The sequence below is a fragment of the Moschus berezovskii genome, chromosome 7, assembly GCF_049115385.1.
Source record: "Moschus berezovskii isolate FMDL1 chromosome 7, NW_MosBer_1.0, whole genome shotgun sequence".
Taxonomy (NCBI): Eukaryota; Metazoa; Chordata; class Mammalia; order Artiodactyla; family Moschidae; genus Moschus; species Moschus berezovskii.
Window position 1 is genome coordinate 115,644,843 of NC_142466.1, and position 18,277 is coordinate 115,663,119.

The following is an 18,277-nucleotide window of genomic DNA, read 5'->3' on the forward strand; positions in this document are numbered from 1 at the left end:
TGCCTGTGTGTGTGTGCCTCTGTGTGTGTGCCTGTGTGCCTGTGTGTGTGTGTGCCTGTGTGCCTGTGTGTGTGTGTGCCTCTGTGCCTGTGTGCCTGTGTGTGTGTGTGCCTATGTGTGTGTGCCTGTGTGTGTGTGTGTGCCTCTCTGTGTGTGCCTGTGTGTGCCTGTGTGCCTGTGTGTGTGTGTGCCTCTGTGCCTGTGTGCCTGTGTGTGTGTGTGCCTGTGTGTATGTGTGCGCCTCTGTGTGTGTGCCTCTGTGTGTGTGTGCCTCTGTGTGTGTGTGCGCCTCTGTGTGTGCCTGTGTGTGTGTGTGTGTGCACCTCTGTGTGTGTGTGTGTGGGCCTCTGTGTGTGCCTGTGTGTGTGTGTGTGTGTTGTATGGATCCACCTGTCTATCTATCACCTTTTCTTTATCCACTCAGTCGTCTGTTAATGGACAGTTTGATTGCTTTCATGCCTTGGCTATTACAATAATGCTGCTATGAACATTGGGGTGCATGTATCTTTTTGAGTTGGTGTTTTGGGGGTTTGAGGGGTGTACAGGCAAAAGTAGGATTGCTGGATAATATGGTAGTTCTGTTTTTAGTTTTTTCAGCAACCTCCATACTGTTTGCTATGGAGTGGAAATTGGAGTGGCTACACCACAATTATCTTGGAATGTGAAGTCAAGTGGGCCTTAGAAAGCATCACTACTAACAAAGCTAGTGGAGGTGATGGAATTCCAGTTGAGCTATTTCAAGTCTTGAAAGATGATGCTGTGAAATTGCTGCACTCAATATGCCAGCAGATTTGGAAAACTCAGCAGTGGCCACAGGACTGGAAGAGGTCAGTCTTCATTCCAATCCCAAAGAAAGGCAATGCCAAAGAATGCTCAAACTACCGCACAATTGCACTCATCTCACACGCTAGTCAAGTCATGCTCAAAATTCTTCAAGCCAGGCTTCAGCAGTATGTAAACCGTGAACTCCCAGATGTTCAAGCAGGTTTTAGAAAAGGCAGAGGCACCAGAGATCAAATTGCCAACATCCGCTGGATCATGGAGAAAGCAAGAGAGTTCCAGAAAAACATCTATTTCTGCTTCATTGACTATGCCAAAGCCTTTGACTGTGTGGATCACAATAAACTGTGGAACATTCTGAAAGAGATGGGAATCCCAGACCACCTGATCTGCCTCTTGAGAAACCTGTATGCAGGTCAGGAAGCAACAGTTAGAACTGGACATGGAACAACAGACTGGTTCCAAATAGGAAAAGGTGTACGTCAGGGTTGTATATTGTCACCTTGCTTATTTAACTTCTATGCAGAGTACATCATGAGGAACGCTGGGCTGGAAGAAGCACAAGCTGGAATCAAGATTGCTGGGAGAAATATCAATAACCTCAGATATGCAGATGACACTACCCTTATGGCAGAAAGTGAAGAGGAACTGAAAAGCCTCTTGATGAAAGTGAAAGAGGAGAGTGAAAAGGTTGGCTTGAAGCTCAACATTCAGAAAACAAAGATCATGGCATCTGGTCCCATCACTTCATGGGAAATAGATGGAAAAACAGTGGAAACAGTGTCAGACTTTGTTTTTTGGGGCTCCAAAATCACTGCAGATGCTGATTGCAGCCATGAAATTAAAAGACGCTTACTCCTTGGAAGGAAAGTTATGACCAACCTTGATAGTATATTAAAAAGCAGAGACATTACTTTGCCAACCAAGGTCCGTCTAGTCAAGGCAATGGTTTTTCCTGTGGTCATGTATGGATGTGAGAGTTGGACTGTGAAGAAGGCTGATCGCCGAAGAATCGATGCTTTTGAACTGTGGTGTTGGAGAAGACTCTTGAGAGTCCCTTATACTGCAAGGAGATCCAACCAGTCCATTCTGAAGGAGATCAATCCTGGATGTTCATTGGAGGGACTGATGCTAAAGCTGAAACTGCAATACTTTGGCCACCTCATGCGACGAGTTGACTCACTGGAAAAGACTCTGATGCTGGGAAAGATTGGGGGCGGGAGGAGAAGGGGACGACCGAGAATGAGATGGCTGGATGGCATCACCGACTCTGTGGACATGAGTTTGAGTGAACTCCGGGAGTTGGTGATGGACAGGGAGGCCTGGCGTGCTGTGATTCATGGGGTCGTGGAGAGTCGGACACGACTGAGCGACTGAACTGAACTGAACTGAACACCAATTTACAGCCCACTAACAGTGGACCTGACTGAAGTGGCTCAGCAGCAGCAGCAGCAGCAACAACAGTGTAAAAGTGTTCCTTCCCCTTTCCTCACACCCTTTCCCTGATCATTGCAGCCCTGACTCTTTGCAGAGCTCCATGAAGTAGGTTGGATTGGAGCATCTGCTCTGCTTGGCTGCAGCACATACTGAATTGGTCATTGGGAAGACGGCAGCCACTAGAGCAATACTCTATCCACCTCCCCTCCCTGCCTTGGGAGCAAGCCAACCCTTGTACTCCCATGAGTGGAACCCAGGCTTCCCACAGCCCTCCCTTTAGTCCCAGCAGCCCTCCTTGCACTCCCTGTGTTGGACACCAGGACTGGGGCACCCAGGATGTGGCTTGAACCTCTCCTTCCCCAGGGCAAGTCTCCAGCCATGTAATCTCCCCTTTTCCCTGAGACTCTTCCCAGGGGCATAGGTCCTTACCTGATCACTTCTCTTATGTTCCTACCAAATTTTGTGTGTACCTTTCTTATGGACTTGATTGTAGAAGAGTCTTTCTTCCAGGTTCTAGTAAGTTTTCAGTGAGATTTTTATACAATTAGATGAATTCTGGGTGTGTTTTTCATGGGAGAAGATGAGTACCATATCCTCCTACTCTGCCATCTTCATTAGTCTATAATGTTATTTTTAATAACCAGTCATATAGAAGGATCAAATCAATGTGATAAAATTCCCACAAAATTAAAAATAAATTAATCATGCTTAAGGAAAAATCTTGTTTCACTTTTAATATTTAATTTCTTTCTAATGAAATACTGATACATGTAAAGAGGTTTTGATTATACATATATTTAAAATGTGACCATCATTCTAACTAAACTTTTTGGTTCAATATGACTATACTTGCACAATATAATTTAATAGGATAATTCAGTTTTACCTTGCCTGTTATTTTTCTTAAGTGTCAAAAATCTGTTTTCTATAGCATGTCACATAGTCACCCACCCACAACTTTGCACAAACATGATGATAAAATAAAGGGATTATATTTATGGGGATGTTTGATTATACGTGGGTGTGCTTAGTTGCTCAGTGGTGTCTGACTCTTTGTGACCCCATGGGCTGTAGCCCACCAGGTTCCTCTGTCCATGGGATTCTCCAGGCAAGAATACTTGAGTGGGTTGCCATGCCCTCCTTCAGGGGATCTTCCCAACCCAGGGATCAAACTCAAGTCTCTGGCATTTCAGGCAGATTCTTTACCATCTGAGCCACCATATGAAGAACATATCAATGATCCACAAGATATTTATCAATAAATTAAACATTTTGTTCAAAATATTTTTAAAATGGATTCTCATAGGTAAGTCATATAACTTCATGAAAGAGTTAATAATGTTGCATTTCCCAGTAAAGTCCCAAATCTCTATCCAAACCACGTTCTTGTCCCCTCTGTACTGCTTCCCATATATGCCTTGGTATCTCTGCTCAGCCTCATTTTCCTTCTCAAATGTTCTCCTGCACAGCTCACACCCCTCATCAGTCTCTCAGAGAGGGGGAGGAATATTCCAAACCTCTGTGCAAACATTCTGGACAGATTAATCATTTCCTCTATATATTTCTCTATTTCAAAAAATATCCACTCCAAAGGCTTTTTGTTTCTTGAAGAGTCCTCTTTCTTTGTTCCCTCCCCACCTGCATCCCAACTCCCACCTTGACTTCAGAATTTAAGATCCTCCAAGTTAAGGTGCAGTAACCAGCACAGTGCCCAGCATCAAGTCAGGAGCCATTAATCAGAGAGGAACACAATGGAAGGAGATAGGACGAGATGGGATTTGATAAGACGAGATGAAAGAGTTATTAATCCAATCCAGTGTCATGGGCTTTGAATGTCATCAAATATTAAGGCTACTTACGAGTTTGGGAGACAGGGCATCTATAAGATAGAAGAAATAAGAAGCAGCAGAAACTGAAGGGAGCATACGAAAACGTCTAAATGAGTAGCACGGGTAGTAAGTACAATGGGAATTCATAGAGATAAGGAATGACGTGGATAGATGCAGTAATAAAAACTTTTCCAAGAACGGGTCATGAAAAAATGATCAAATATAGACAAGAAAAGAGACAGAAATAGGACTTTAGACAGTGGATACTGTGCAGACAGAAGAGGGGATGATGCCCAGACAGTTCTGAGTGACAATGAATTGATCAACCAGCTTGGAAACAATGTATAAAGGTGGGGGGCAGATCTTCCAAAGTGAATTCAAAACACTTGAGAGGATTCTAGTTGGAAACTAAAGTGAAGATTCAAAAAGTCTGGGTTTTTTTCTTGTTTTTTTGAGTTATCCAGGATGCCACATTAGATATAGAGTTAACCTTTTAATCTACTGGCTTTCAAAGTAGTTAAAGACTTAAAGCCCTTTTTGAAGATATAATAAAATCTCACTGATGATACACACCCTTATCCTAAACAGGTCGGCTCCTATTATCTTTTCATTATAGAACTTATTATAAATATAATTACATAATGGTTAGTACATTTCTCTGACCCCCCCCCCCCCACTATAAAGAAATTCTGAAAGGAAAGGATCCATCTTTTTATCTTGGTCAAAACTCTGTCCTTAATATTCCACATAGTGCCTGTCATTGAGTAAATACTTAATACATAGCGCTTCAAGCTGAAAGCAGGTTGACTCTGGTTGAGATTGAGCTCAAAAACTGCAGCCACTGATTCATGTTGTGGTTTGACAGAAAACGGCAAAATTCTGTAAAGCAATTATTCTTCAATAAAAAATAGATTAATAAAAAAAACAAGCAGAAAAAAATGCTTAGCCCATTGCACATAAACCTGTCAGTGTCACAAATATTGGGGACAAACAGAGTTCAGTGAATGAATAAAATGATTTGTGAAAGAGGAAAAAAACCAAAAAACTGCAGCCACTAATCCCCATTTTCTTTCTTCACTGGCTCCTGGAGTGGCTTAGCACAATGTCCAATGTTTGACAGAGTATATTTTGGGGAAAAGAAAGCCTGTGTTCTCAGTGTTTTCAATTTTCATTGGCAAAGTGAAGAAGATTCTGAGCCACCAGCAAAACTGAGAATGAACTATGAATAATATGAGCTTCTCTGGTGACTCAGTGGTGAGAACCCACCTGCCAGTACAGGAGGTGACACAGGTTCTATCCCGGGTCAGGGAGATCTCCTGAATATGAGCTTCCCTGGTGACTCAGTGGTAAGAACCCACATGCCAGTACAGGAGGTGACACAGGTTCGATCCCTGGGTCAGGAAGATCCCCTGGAGAAGGAAATGTCAACCCACTCCAGTATCCTTGCCTTTGAAATCCCACGGACAGAGGAGCCTGGTGGGCTACAGTCCATGGGGTCACATGAGTCACGACTGGCTTAGCAACTAAACAACAACAGCAAGAGTAATGTAAGGTTTTAAATTCTAAAAACTGTTCCCAACCTTTACCACACACAGAAATGTAGAATATGGCCATCATCCAAACACACCCTCAAAAGCTGGTCTAAAATCTTGAACTTAACTGGTCTGAGTCAAAGGCAATTGCTGAAATATTCATTAAAAACATTAATGGCCTCTCCTGTGGACTCTGGTTCAATAAAGCCAGTCAAGGAGAGATATGTCCAAACAAATCACCCCCATACCACCAAATACTACTTAAAGTTCCCTTTTTGAAAGTCTTATCTCCACGTCCCACAGATCTCCTCGGCCCAACCCGTTTCAGAGAAGTATGTCCCATCACGTGCATCTTTATTTGCAGGTCCTTGAGAGGAATTATGCAGATACCTGACACTTTTAAGCTGCGAGCACGACTAGAAATAGTTTTAAACGGCTTATCCTGGAACCTCCAAACTGTAGGCATGTGCAGGGGTTGGAATGGGTCAAAGATTGAGGAGAGAAAGAGACAAGGCATTAGAAAGACAGAGTTTATTTTTAAAGAATTAAGAACAACTATTCTAAGTATCCTCCTCTGTTGCTTTTGTTTGAATAAATGCTGCAATTAAGGAAGATGCTATATAACCCAGGCTTGAAAATCCCCAGGTGCTGCATTAGACAGACCTGAGTCCCAAATCTGGTTTCAACACTTCCTGTGTATATTCTTATCCAAGGGACTCGGTCCTCTAAATAGCACTTTTCTTATAGGCAAAAATGTGGGTATTGTTAATACGCACCTCCCAGGGTTGTCATGAGGATTAAATCAAGCAGTTCCTCCCCTGCAGTTGTTAGGGGTTTGCATAGAAATTTGAGAATGTTGCATTGCTGTGTGGTCAGGTCCCAGAACTTCCCAATTTATGCTTTTTAAAATTATAATTACACCCCGTACTTCCTGGTCATGCACTGGATATCCGTGTTTATATTAATATATGGGAATTATATACCACTTTATTAGATAAGTAGCATGCCATCTCCTTCTTCTGCCCCATCAAGGGAGGGTAGCGGAATGATTAAGGGCTTGGACCTTGGATGCAGAATGCATCATTTTCAACCTTGGCTCCACTACTTACTGTATGTATCATATTGGGCAAGTTAAATAATCCCTCTGACCTCCTCTGTTTAACCATGTATCAAATGAATACAGTAGTGACACCTTCACTGTAGGGTTTTAGTAAAGTTTAAATGTTATTATACACAAATGCTTAGAGAAGTCTCTGGCACAAGGAACACAATATATGTATTAAATATTACTATGAACAATTTTCTTATTTTATTGCTTAATAACACAGATTATAAAATATATCTGTCAGTATATCTAAATATGTCTTAAGTTCATTGATTACATATATGATGTCATTTATCATCCTCATCAACTATTAAATGTGGGAGATATTTTTCCTCTTATAGAGTGGAGGAAATTAAGGTTCACACATATAATCAACCTGTCAAGATCCCACATAATTAGTATGTGGCAGAGATGGGGATTAAGTAACTGATCTGAGTAACTCCAAACTTCACACCAATAACCCACGGAAGAGCATGGAATACTGTGTACATTTGCAGGTCACGTGAGAAGGCTTTTCTGTACTACGGTCCTGACCCTCCTTCAGCGGTGCTGGGGAGTAAAAGAAGCATTACGTAGTGACCCTATGTGTTCGCATATGTTTCTGTGTGTATCACAGTTTGTGCCTCAGAGCAGACTCTCATGTGCCAGGCCTATAAAGGAAATACCTCTAATCGTAGCTATAGCTTTGCGCGATATTTATGACATTCCAGGCTCTGTAGTTAGTAGTTTATATCCTTTCTCTCATCTGTTCCACAAGATGATTCTGCAAGATGGGTACAATTAGTGCTTTTTAACTGGTGAAATTCCAGAACTTAAATGTTTTTTTCCCAGACATCCCAGCCCAGCTGATATGTAGCGGAACTGGGATTTAAACAGATCTAGTGACCTAACACTTGATTCTATATTTCACTCTGAGGAGACTGACAGTATCAAGCCTGATATTGGAACTTTAGTCTGCTTCATCAAAGATTCAGGAGAAAATAAAACACTCAACATACGAGCAGGTGGGTGATCAAATGGGGTGGCGTGTTTCTCTCTCTCTCCTTCCCACCTCCCTCTCTCCTTCCCTTTCTATCTCTCTTGCTGACTTCAGCTTGCCTTGGACAAAATAGAAATAATTAAGTGTCAATAACTAAAGTTTATTCCTGGCAAACAGCTGATGAGTATTTTCAGAGGCTCCTGTTTTTTGACCTTTACTGCCCTAGACAATGATGGAATCTTGTTGAAAGCTCTTTAAGCTGAAATTAATTTATGCTCGACAGTGATTAAAAGAGAAAGTGAGAAGGGGATGGAAATTAACAAATCCATCTTTATTGCCGAGATCCCATTATGATTATAAGGAGAGGGAAAAATCAACGTGGCGGGTGCCAGCTGCAATCTGGTAAGGAGTTTAAACAGCCCGTCCCGCTTGGAAAATGTCCTTGGGTGGACAGATTTATCTGTCACTGAGGCTATCAGAGAGAGGGGTTTATTTATCAAAGACTGGAATGCTGAGGTCCTTGGGCTTGCCTTTGGAATAAGTTTCCAGAGAGACAGCTTCCAGAGGGACAGTCGAGGAATCTTGACAGATGAGACCTCTTTGATTCTGCAGGTGCTTTCAAGAACAGATGTGGCTGAATTGCCATGTTCTGGGTTCTTGTTGGGCCATTCCTTTGGCATATGCCTTTAAGTGCTGATATAATCATACATTCAATTCATCACGTGCTCCCTGGGACTGATCTGAGTTCAAGGACCTTGTTTGGGACCTTTTCATTTTTATCCAAATAGCTCTTTGGACAGTGAATCATAATATGAAGACTAAACAAACATTGAAGACGTTACCACCATTTACCCATTCAGTTTTCAAAAATACTATGTGCTAAGCCCCCTCCGTATGCCATGCTCAGTACCAGGCAACAAAGCTAAGATATTTTAAAAATTTATTTTATTGAAATATAGTTGATTTATAATGTTGTGTTAATTCCTACTGTACAGCAAAGTGATTTAGATGTACATATATATTAATATATGTATGCCTATATATTTTTTATATTCTTTTCCATTATGGATTATCACAAGATATTGACTATTGTTTCCTGTGCTATACCATAAGACCTTGTTGCTTATCAATTCTGTATATAATAATTTGCACCTGCAAATCCTAAACTCCGAATCCATCCCTCCTCCATCCTCCCACTTGGCAACTACAAGTCTGTTCTATCTGTGAATATGTTTCTGTTTTGTAGATAGTTCATTTCTGTCATATTTGAGATTCCACATATGAGTGACATCATATTGTAATTTTTTTTCTCTTTCTGACTTCCTTCACTTAGTATGATAATCTCTAGGTCTATCCATATTGCTGAAAGTGGCATTATCTCATTCTTTTTTATGTTGAATAGTGTTCCATTGTATTTTTATACCATGTCTTCTTTATCCATCCAGGATAAAGATTTTAGGCAACACAATACCTTTCTCCTTCTCAGACCAACCAGAATGAGGCTTGTTTCTCTTAAAATTAAAATCAGAATTCTCCCAAAGACAATCTTAGTCTCACAGCATTTCAAGAGAACTAATATGTGCTGAGAACTTTCTCTGTGCCAAATATTTGACCACATAATGTCTCATTTAATGTTGGAATACTTGAAAGTGAGTATTCCTTTTCTCCTGATTTTAGAGATGGGTGAATAGAGGCTCAGAGAGGTAAAGTAACTTCTCCAAGGGCACAAAGATGGTAGAGAGGAAGCTAGAGAATCTATCTTCAGACCTGATTATACACCAGGCTGGGCTCTTCTCCACTGTTCTCATCTTATCAATGCTACGATGGTGAAGAAGGAGCATGGATCTGAGTAGAAACCTGAGTGTAGGCTTTGCTCAGCCTATTACTGGCTTTGTGACCTTGGGAAAGTCATTACATCTCCCAGGTAATGACCTTTCTGTCTGCAGATACAGGGATGATCCCCTGCCCTTCCTGTTTCACAAGTTAATCTGAAGTTCAGAGGAGACAATGTATGCAAAAAGCGATTTGCAAATGTAAGCTATTATCATGATGTAGTCCAGCTTTTGCTAATACATGAATCTTCTCCATAATTGGGCTTAATGTATCTCATAATCATTTATATTTAAAAAGAATGAAACTGACAATGTTATGTCCCCTCATGTGGAAGTGTAACCAAGAGGACAGATGTGTAAGCTGTGACTCCTCCGATTTGCTTTAATTATCATCGGACATATACTCAGAGGGAAAACTGCTGCATTTCAAAGCAGGCAAAACACAGTTAAATATCTGAAAATGTTAATAATAAAGACAAACATAATAAAATCCAAGTTTGATTCTTACTGTACTCTCAGGGAAATCAGTATTGATAAAAAGAGGAAATTGACAGCTTGCTCAGTCCTTGAGGGGAAAGTTGTGTCACTGTGTCCATGTGCAAAGTTCAGTGGTTGCCTCAGAGAAAAGTTTTGGAGACAAGGGTTGGGATATGGAATTCAATGTCTTAGCTTACCAATGCCTTAAGTGAAGTCTTTTTATGTATTTGGACCTCACCTAGGAAATAATTCCTACTCTTACCTGTTCCCCTCCCTTCAAAATATAAATCTTAGAATTGAAATTGCCAGAAATTTTTGTAATTCTTACCTAGTTTAAGAGAGAAGGGGGCAAACAATTGACCACTTGACTCAGAAGCCAAGCTCTTCTACAGCTGTTCGTGTCTAATGTAGAAAACTATACTGCTATAAAACTATACTGCTATAAAACTATACTGAGAACTATACTGCACAAGACCACTATATGAATGCAGAATGATCCTTCTTACAAGTGAGCGTGGCTCAAAGTTTTGAGCTCTGAACCAGATTAGCAACTCCCCACTTCCTTAGAGAGATGTTGGTGAGTTAAGAGAAAGTGATCATAGGCTGAAGTTACGTGGTTTAAAAAGTGTGGTGAAATGTTTGCTTCTCTGTAACGTTTGAGGGTTTTCCATACCCAGTGAAACACTTTCAGTGAGTCTACATTGACCAGAGCAAGATTCCCCAGGCTTTGCTCCATAGAGCATGAACTTCACAAGCCATTGTAATTGTTACTGGAAAAGAATTCTGTGGGGGAAAAATGTGTCTGCAGAGCACTGAGTCAAAGAGCTTGCCAGATTTCGTTATTGCAGGAATTTCACAGAGCCCTTGATATACTGGTATAGATTATGAGTGTCTAAGAGGGGATATAATACAAAGGACATTCAGACATGTCTAACAACAATAATAAAAGGTCATTTAGGGTGGAACATTTTTATGATGAGTGTTGTGGCAAAGGCACTTTTGAGAATGCCGATTTAAAACATAAGGTCTCAAGCTAGGTATACTTCCTTTATTACTAACGTGACACCTCAATGGTTGATTTCTTCTGCATGAAAATCCTTGTTTGGTGGGCTTTCCCAGGGAGATTACCAATAGTCTGTGAGCTCAAGGAATCAAGTTCCTTTTATCCAGTGGCTCTACTATCTCAAAGACCTTCACTTCTAGCCTAGGAGAAAGAGAGACCATGGCTTAGAGAAGCACCTGAGCCATCTCACGAATGGGTCTACAAGGGGCACATGTCACTTCTCTCCACGGTCCACTGGCCAGAACTCTGTCGTGTTGTTCTACCCAGACTCAAAGAGAGCTGGGAAATGTGGCCTTTCTTCATGCTTAGGAGAAAAGGTAAACACACGTGCCACTATCTCATCCATACTAACCACTTTGAAGTTCTCTGTTCTTTGTCCCCAGAAATCACTTGTCATGCTGTAACTCAACATAATTTTATGTTCTATCAAATTCTTAGTTCCTTGAAGTTCAGTGTTGTTGATTTTGTAGTTTTTACCTTTTTCTTAATTTCTCTTCCTTTCTTTCTTTTCCTGTGTCTGAAAGGAAATCCCACCCACCCTAAAATGCTCTAGTATAATATCACTTCTTCCATAATGTTCTGTCTGGTCTGTTCCAGACAGCAGTATTCTCTCCTTCCTGTATAACATGCTCACTCTATTATGTATCAGATACTGATTAGTATGTATTGGAGACTCTTCATTTTTGTATAATCTGGGGGATGTCATATTGTACAAAGAAGAGCAGGATGTTAAGAGCAAGTCAGATCTGAGTCTGAATCCAGGTTTTTCATTGACCAGGTGCATTACCTTGGGCAGGTCCCATTGCCACTCTACAGAGCTTCCTCACTTGAAAATTGTGGATTTAAAACCTTTCTAAGTAAGGTTGTAGGGAGACAGCATGCATGCATGCTAAGTTGCTTTAGTCATGTCCAACTCTTTGTGACCCTATGGGCTATAGCTTGCTAGACTCCTCTGTCCATGGGATTTTTCAGGCAAGAATACCAGAAGGAGTGGCCATGCCCTTCTCCAGGGGATATTCCCAACCCAGGGATTAAACCAGAGTCTCTTATGTTTCCCACATTGGCAGGCACGTTCTTTACCACTAGTGCCACCTGAGAAGCCCTGTAGGAAGATTCCAATGACATAATGCACAAAAGCCCTAACATGACACACCTACCACCCAGAAAGTCACCTAAGATGTTAACTCTTATCAGTGTTGTCATTTCTGTCTCTGCTATCTGGAGCCAGACAGACTTGGTTTTCAGTCCTGACCTTGTCACTTATTAGCAGGTCTGACTTAGGCAAATTAGTTTATACTTATGCATCTCAGCTTCTTCATTTTTAAAAATGGAGGTAATACTTCCTTTCTGAGTAAACAGCAAGAAAAATGCCTGCCACACTGCGTCATGATGATGGGCACAGAGTAGAGGTCCAAGTAATCCGTGAAGTGGTCATGAAACACCAGCACTCCCAACTCCAGGCACAGAAACGTCTGTTCACTGAGTGACCGTCTAGGAGGGAGAGGCAGCCTCCTCCTTGCAGATTGCTTTTGTGCCTGAGGACCCGCAGCCAGGCAGTTCTTCGCTAATTCCCCTCTAAGTCCCCGGCGCTATAATCTAAGTCCAGTTTTTCTTTTGCGAAGTGAACTTAGTCACCTTCCTTCTTACGCAATCTTCTTAGGTACTTGAAGACTGTGAAGCCAGCTCCTCATCTTTCTCTTCTCCAGGCTGAATTTCTTTAATCTCCAATCTCAAGTTCCCTTTTCCAGTCCTTTAATTATTTCCTACTGCACTGCCCTTCCGTTTCTGAACAGTGCAGAGGCGCAGGGCACAAAATGTAAGTCCTCCAATCATGTGTGGAAATAGCAAGAACTTACTACAGACCAACTAGCAAAGAATGGTGTGAACGTATATGGGCACTGAGAAACATCAGTTCCAAGAGATTTCACTCCACTGACTACTACTTATACAACGTCTCCCACCCCATTCAGGTCCAACAGCAGATGGTATTTTGCAACTATTCCTTCCTCCATGCATACAGAACATTTAGCCATTTATGTCCAGGTGTCATACTTGATTCAATATTAAGTGCCTACTGTTTGTCAGGAATTTTTCTGTAGGCAGAGAGCATTCTGGATGAAGTCCTCTTTCTATGAATACCGAATAAGCTAGTGAAAAAGTAAAGTGTAATAAGACAATGGCTATCGATACAGATATTAGAGAAAACTGTCATGTATAGAAAAAACAAACAGCCTTTAGTCTCAGACAGAACATGGATCTCACACTTACTGCATGAGTGAATCCTTTCTTTAAGCTTCAGTTTTATCATTTGTGGAATTGGATGCTACCAACAACCCTTCAGGGCTCAATTGAAAATTAAATAAGTGAATGCACGAAAAGAAGCATCTAGCTCTGTGTCTGACACTAGGTCTTCAAAAAAAACTGACTCTAGTTTCTTGTCTTTGTTTTGCAAGTACAAATAAGAAATACTAAGTCAAGAAATCACAGTAGCAGGAAGCCTTTTCCAAATAGGGTACCCGAGTTTGAGTTTGTTAATAACAATTTCTTTGTAATGTTTTCTACCTTTTTTAAAAAAGGAATTAATTTTTATTACTCTGAAGGCAAAGTATACAACCCCCACACTTTAATCAAAATCTCTGTCTTACTGAAGGAAGATGGCTATCTCCAAGCCAAGGAGAGAGGCCTTAAAATGAAATCGACCCTCCTGACACCTTGATCTTGGACTGCAAGCCTCCAGAGCCTTGAGGAAATAAGCTTCTGTGGTTGAAGCCATCCAGTCTGGAGTACCTTGTTATGGCGGCCCTAGCAACTAATTCAGACCCTGAGCGAGGCTTCTGCAGCTAAACTGTGGTCTGGGAACCGTCAGCCTGAAGCACTAACTCTCCGGTAGTCAACCGTTTGGAAGCAGAGGCTGAGTGATGACCCGAGGAAGAAGAGGCACAGAAAGCCAAATCAGATTTTCAGATTGACCCCCCATGGCTAGGCCTAAGCTTCCCCATCAGTGACTTCACCACCCTCCCTCCTCCTGAGTGCGCACAGGTCTAGCAGAGCAGGGGAAAAGTGAGATGAGGTTTGCCTTTTTAATCAGCATTGCCCCACTACTGTGGATACTATGTTATTACCATTATTACAACCTGCTCAAGTTAAAAGAAAAAAATCCATCTTTCATAGCCTTCTCTGCTGGTCTATCTTTGTGCCTCAAAGACTTCCCCTTCCCCTCCTTCAGGATGATCTGGGTACCTCGCCTTCCTTCCCTTCCTTATTTTCCCTGATGGGTCTATGCCCACCATGGACCTCGTTTCCTTTCTCGTGTCCTGAAGCAGTTCTTCTCTCTCCATAATCAGGAGTTATCTCGAAAGACACTTGCATGGATATGGTTAGACCTGATGATGATACAGCCCCCAGAATCAGGGTTGTGAGGGTTGGAGGCAGCAGCCTCTGGGTTTCAATCCAGGTTCTCTCATTCATTAGCCAAATAACTATGTTAAAGTTACTTTGCCTTTATAAAGCTCCCCCCTTTTTTAATCAAGAAAATCAGCGTAATATTTCTTCCTTCATAAGATTTGTATTAAAAAAAAGTGTGTTTGTGAAGCCTTCAACCATAAACACTATTTATTATTTCCTGCACTATCTATTCAGTTCAGAGATAGTTATTCTGGGAAGTGCCAAGCGCTGTGTTGGGCACCATACAGGATGGGCCAATATAAAAGGCAGGGTATCTATCCTCAAAGAGTTAACAGTTCATTGGAGAAGCAAGCATGCCTACAAAGAAACATAACCATAATGGAAACCGTAGAGCAAGGCTTTCTGTCAAGTGAATGTGCTAGATGAAAGATCACAAATAAGGTTGTGTTTTAAAAGCTAACTCTAATATATTGGTTTTGGCTGCCTGTAAGTAAGAAGAATTCTGAGGCCAATAACACAGCAAGTCGAAAATAAAGTGTCATAACTGATTGGCAATGTCTGCCAAGGATACAGAGGGAGAGGTTGTCCATCTTTGGTACAGACTGTGTTTTAGGAGGCAGTGTTGAAAGAAAGAGTGAAATGTATTTCTGAGTTCTTGTTATGAGACCTATATTTTGCTTGTGTTACTCAATATATGGCATGGATATTGCTATCCTCATTACAACTGAAACTCAGAGAAGTTAAGTAATCCGTCCAGGTCACACAGCTAGAAAAGCGACTTGGCACGAGTCTGGTAAAGACTTATTTAAACCCTCTCACTCTCTCTAATTCAGCACTGCCTGCAGGGTGAAGAATGGATTACCTCTGGCAAAAGTGCTGTAGCAGACTGTGCAAATACCTAGGAGTGCCTTTAATTTTTCTAGGCCCATTTATTTTTGTTGTTTATTCGCTCAGTCATCTCCAACTCTTTGCATCCCCACGAACTGCAGCACACCAGGCTTCTCTGTCCTTCACCAGACTATATCTTGTAATCTCCATTGCAGTTGGATCAGGACTGATTCTAAAAAATGGCATTCAGACTAAACATATATGTCACTCTCAATGGCATATATACCATTGAGAAATGGCCTCTACCATTTCCCGTGAGATTCTTGGCTCATGCGTGCTTCCTTTCTTCTGAACCGATATAGAGGTTCCCAGGGGAAATACCAAGATGGCCCAGTGGACACCTAAGAGGTAAGGGGCTTGGAGCCCAGTTACACCTCTTCAAGGGGAGGCACTCCAGAGAAAAGTTAGGTCCTCATAAGTTTGTGCTGTAGGTTAGAACAGACAACATTTCTCATCCTGACTGACAGAAGGTATCCAAAATTACTGAGTGAAGAAATGCGCTTTCTCTAGGGCAAGAAACTTACAGATGGACCTTCCAGATAGAAAACCATTTTCTGGAGAAGCACAAAGATTGCAGAGTATTCAGATAAATTAAGTTGGAAAATGTATTTTAAATAGATAATGACTAACATTGGAGTGCCAATTTTCAATTTGTGTAACTCCCACATTGACACTAGAGATTTAACTGGTGTTCCAGTTACCCATCACTGTATTACAAAGTACTCAAACAGAAGGGCTCAAGCCATCATGTCATGTGTTTTTGTGGGCCAGGAAATAGATTAGGGTTCATTTGGTTGAGTCTTCTGTCCTACATGGGATCAACAAAGGCTGCTTGGCTTTAGTTGGTTGGCAGATGAGTTGTTATGAAAGATCCAAGATAGCTTTACTCCTACATCAGTTGCAAGTATGGGCTCAGCTGGGACTGTCAGTTGGAGTGTGTACACATGATGTATTGAAGGCTAGAATTCTAAGAGTCAAGGTAGAAGCTGCAATCCTCTTAATCCTAGTCCAGGATCTGAGGAGATGTTACTTCCTTAATTTTCAGCTGGTCAAGCACTTCTTTAAAGCTATAAGACGCCACCTTGCAGTGGGATAAAGGGCAAAGATTTGCAGCAATCTTTGATATACTCTATCTGGGAGCTGTAGAGTCTGGTCTTCAGAGGCAGGGAGCCAGCTGTATGCATTTCAGCTTCTCAAGAACTTGTCGCTGACCATACTGCCTGGGGTTCAATCTACGCATTGGTAGAATTACAATCACATCCTAAGCATACATCAAAAGAGATGGAAAAGGAGACTAAATTTTACAGAATGCCAGCACTTAATTCAAATGTCCGACCTTAGAATATTCTCAAAATGACTCAATTTAGTGACAGAGGTTTTATTTCTCTGGTATATTGCTTAAGACACAACCAAGGTCCACTGAGAAAGTTCTCAAGGTCAATCAAAGCAATAGATTCCAAAAGCAGTGCTCTTTTCATCACACAATGTTTTTTCCCATGAGACTGGCTCAAATGTACCCTGCTCTGGTCAAGTGCTAGAATCTCACCCTGGCCCCTAGTCCACTGACAGGAACTGGGCCAAAGACTTTAATTTGTCTGGGCCCATCATCCTTTTGCTTCCCACGTAGCTCAGATGGTAAAAAAATCTGCCTGCAATGCAGGAGACCTGGGTTCGATCCCTGGGTCAGGAGGATCCCCTGGAGAAGGGTATGGCAACTCTCTCCAGTATGCTTGCCTGAAAAATTCCATGGACAGAGGGGCCTGATGAGCTACAGTCCATGGGGTCACGAAGAGTCAGACATGACTAAGCGACTAACACTTTTACTTTCATTCGTCTCATTAGAACCAGAGGAGGTCCCTGTCTATGCCTTTCTCACCATGAGATTATGAGGGATTGCCAATAAAAATGAACCCGAAACTTCTTGCAAATATAAATGCTAAAGAATAATAAGATGAAACATGAGGGCAATAACATTGCTTCACATGCTATTTAAGAGCCAGGGATGAAAGGCATTGTAAGAACTGCTATTATCTCTGCATATTCAAGTCCCCATCCTTCCCCCTCTGTTTTATCCTCTGTCTCTGAAATGCTTGATTAAGGCTCTTTTACAGTGTATTTTACTTTGTCTTTTTCCCCTTGCTTTGAGAAATACTTTACTGTATCACTGGGGACAATTTACCCTTTTGTTCCATTCGAAGAGAGAAAATAATGCAGGGTTACTTCAAAGAAGAACCAACCAAAATGCAACAGGGACCTGGTAATGAAGAAACCTCACTTTGTTTTCAAGCAGGGATAGGAAATTACACGATAAATTATACAAGGCACGGGGAGTGAGAAGCGAGAGACGAATGCTAGTCAAAAATATTGGCCCCGTGATTGGAGTTTCAGGCTAGAACGCAGAGATTCATGGAACAAGAGGATTTTAGAGAGGGATGGACTTTACAAAACCTTTAATCCCACCTCCTACTCCAACCTTGCATCATTTTTGTGATGGCTGTTAAGTGAGCTTGAGTCTTAGAGTTCACTGCTAGGTATCAGCCTCTACTCATGGTTAGTTCAGCTGCTGCTGCTGCTGAGAAGTCACTTCAGTCGTGTCCGACTCTGTGTGACCCCATAGACGGAAGCCCACCAGGGTCCCCCGTCCCTGGGATTCTCCAGGCAAGAACACTGGAGTGGGTTGCCATTTCCTTCTCCAATGGTTAGTTCAGCTGCTACTGCTGCTGCTGCTAAGTCACTTCAGTCGTGTCCGACTCTGTGTGACCCCATAGACGGAAGCCCACCAGGCTCCCCTGTCCCTGGGATTCTCCAGGCAAGAACACTGGAGTGGGTTGCCATTTCCTTCTCCAATGGTTAGTTCAGAGGGGGTGTCTATTCTTACTTGGATCTGCAATCATACTCTTGGCTTTTTTATTTACAGTTTCTGGTTCTTTCTTTGCAGACTTCACCCTTG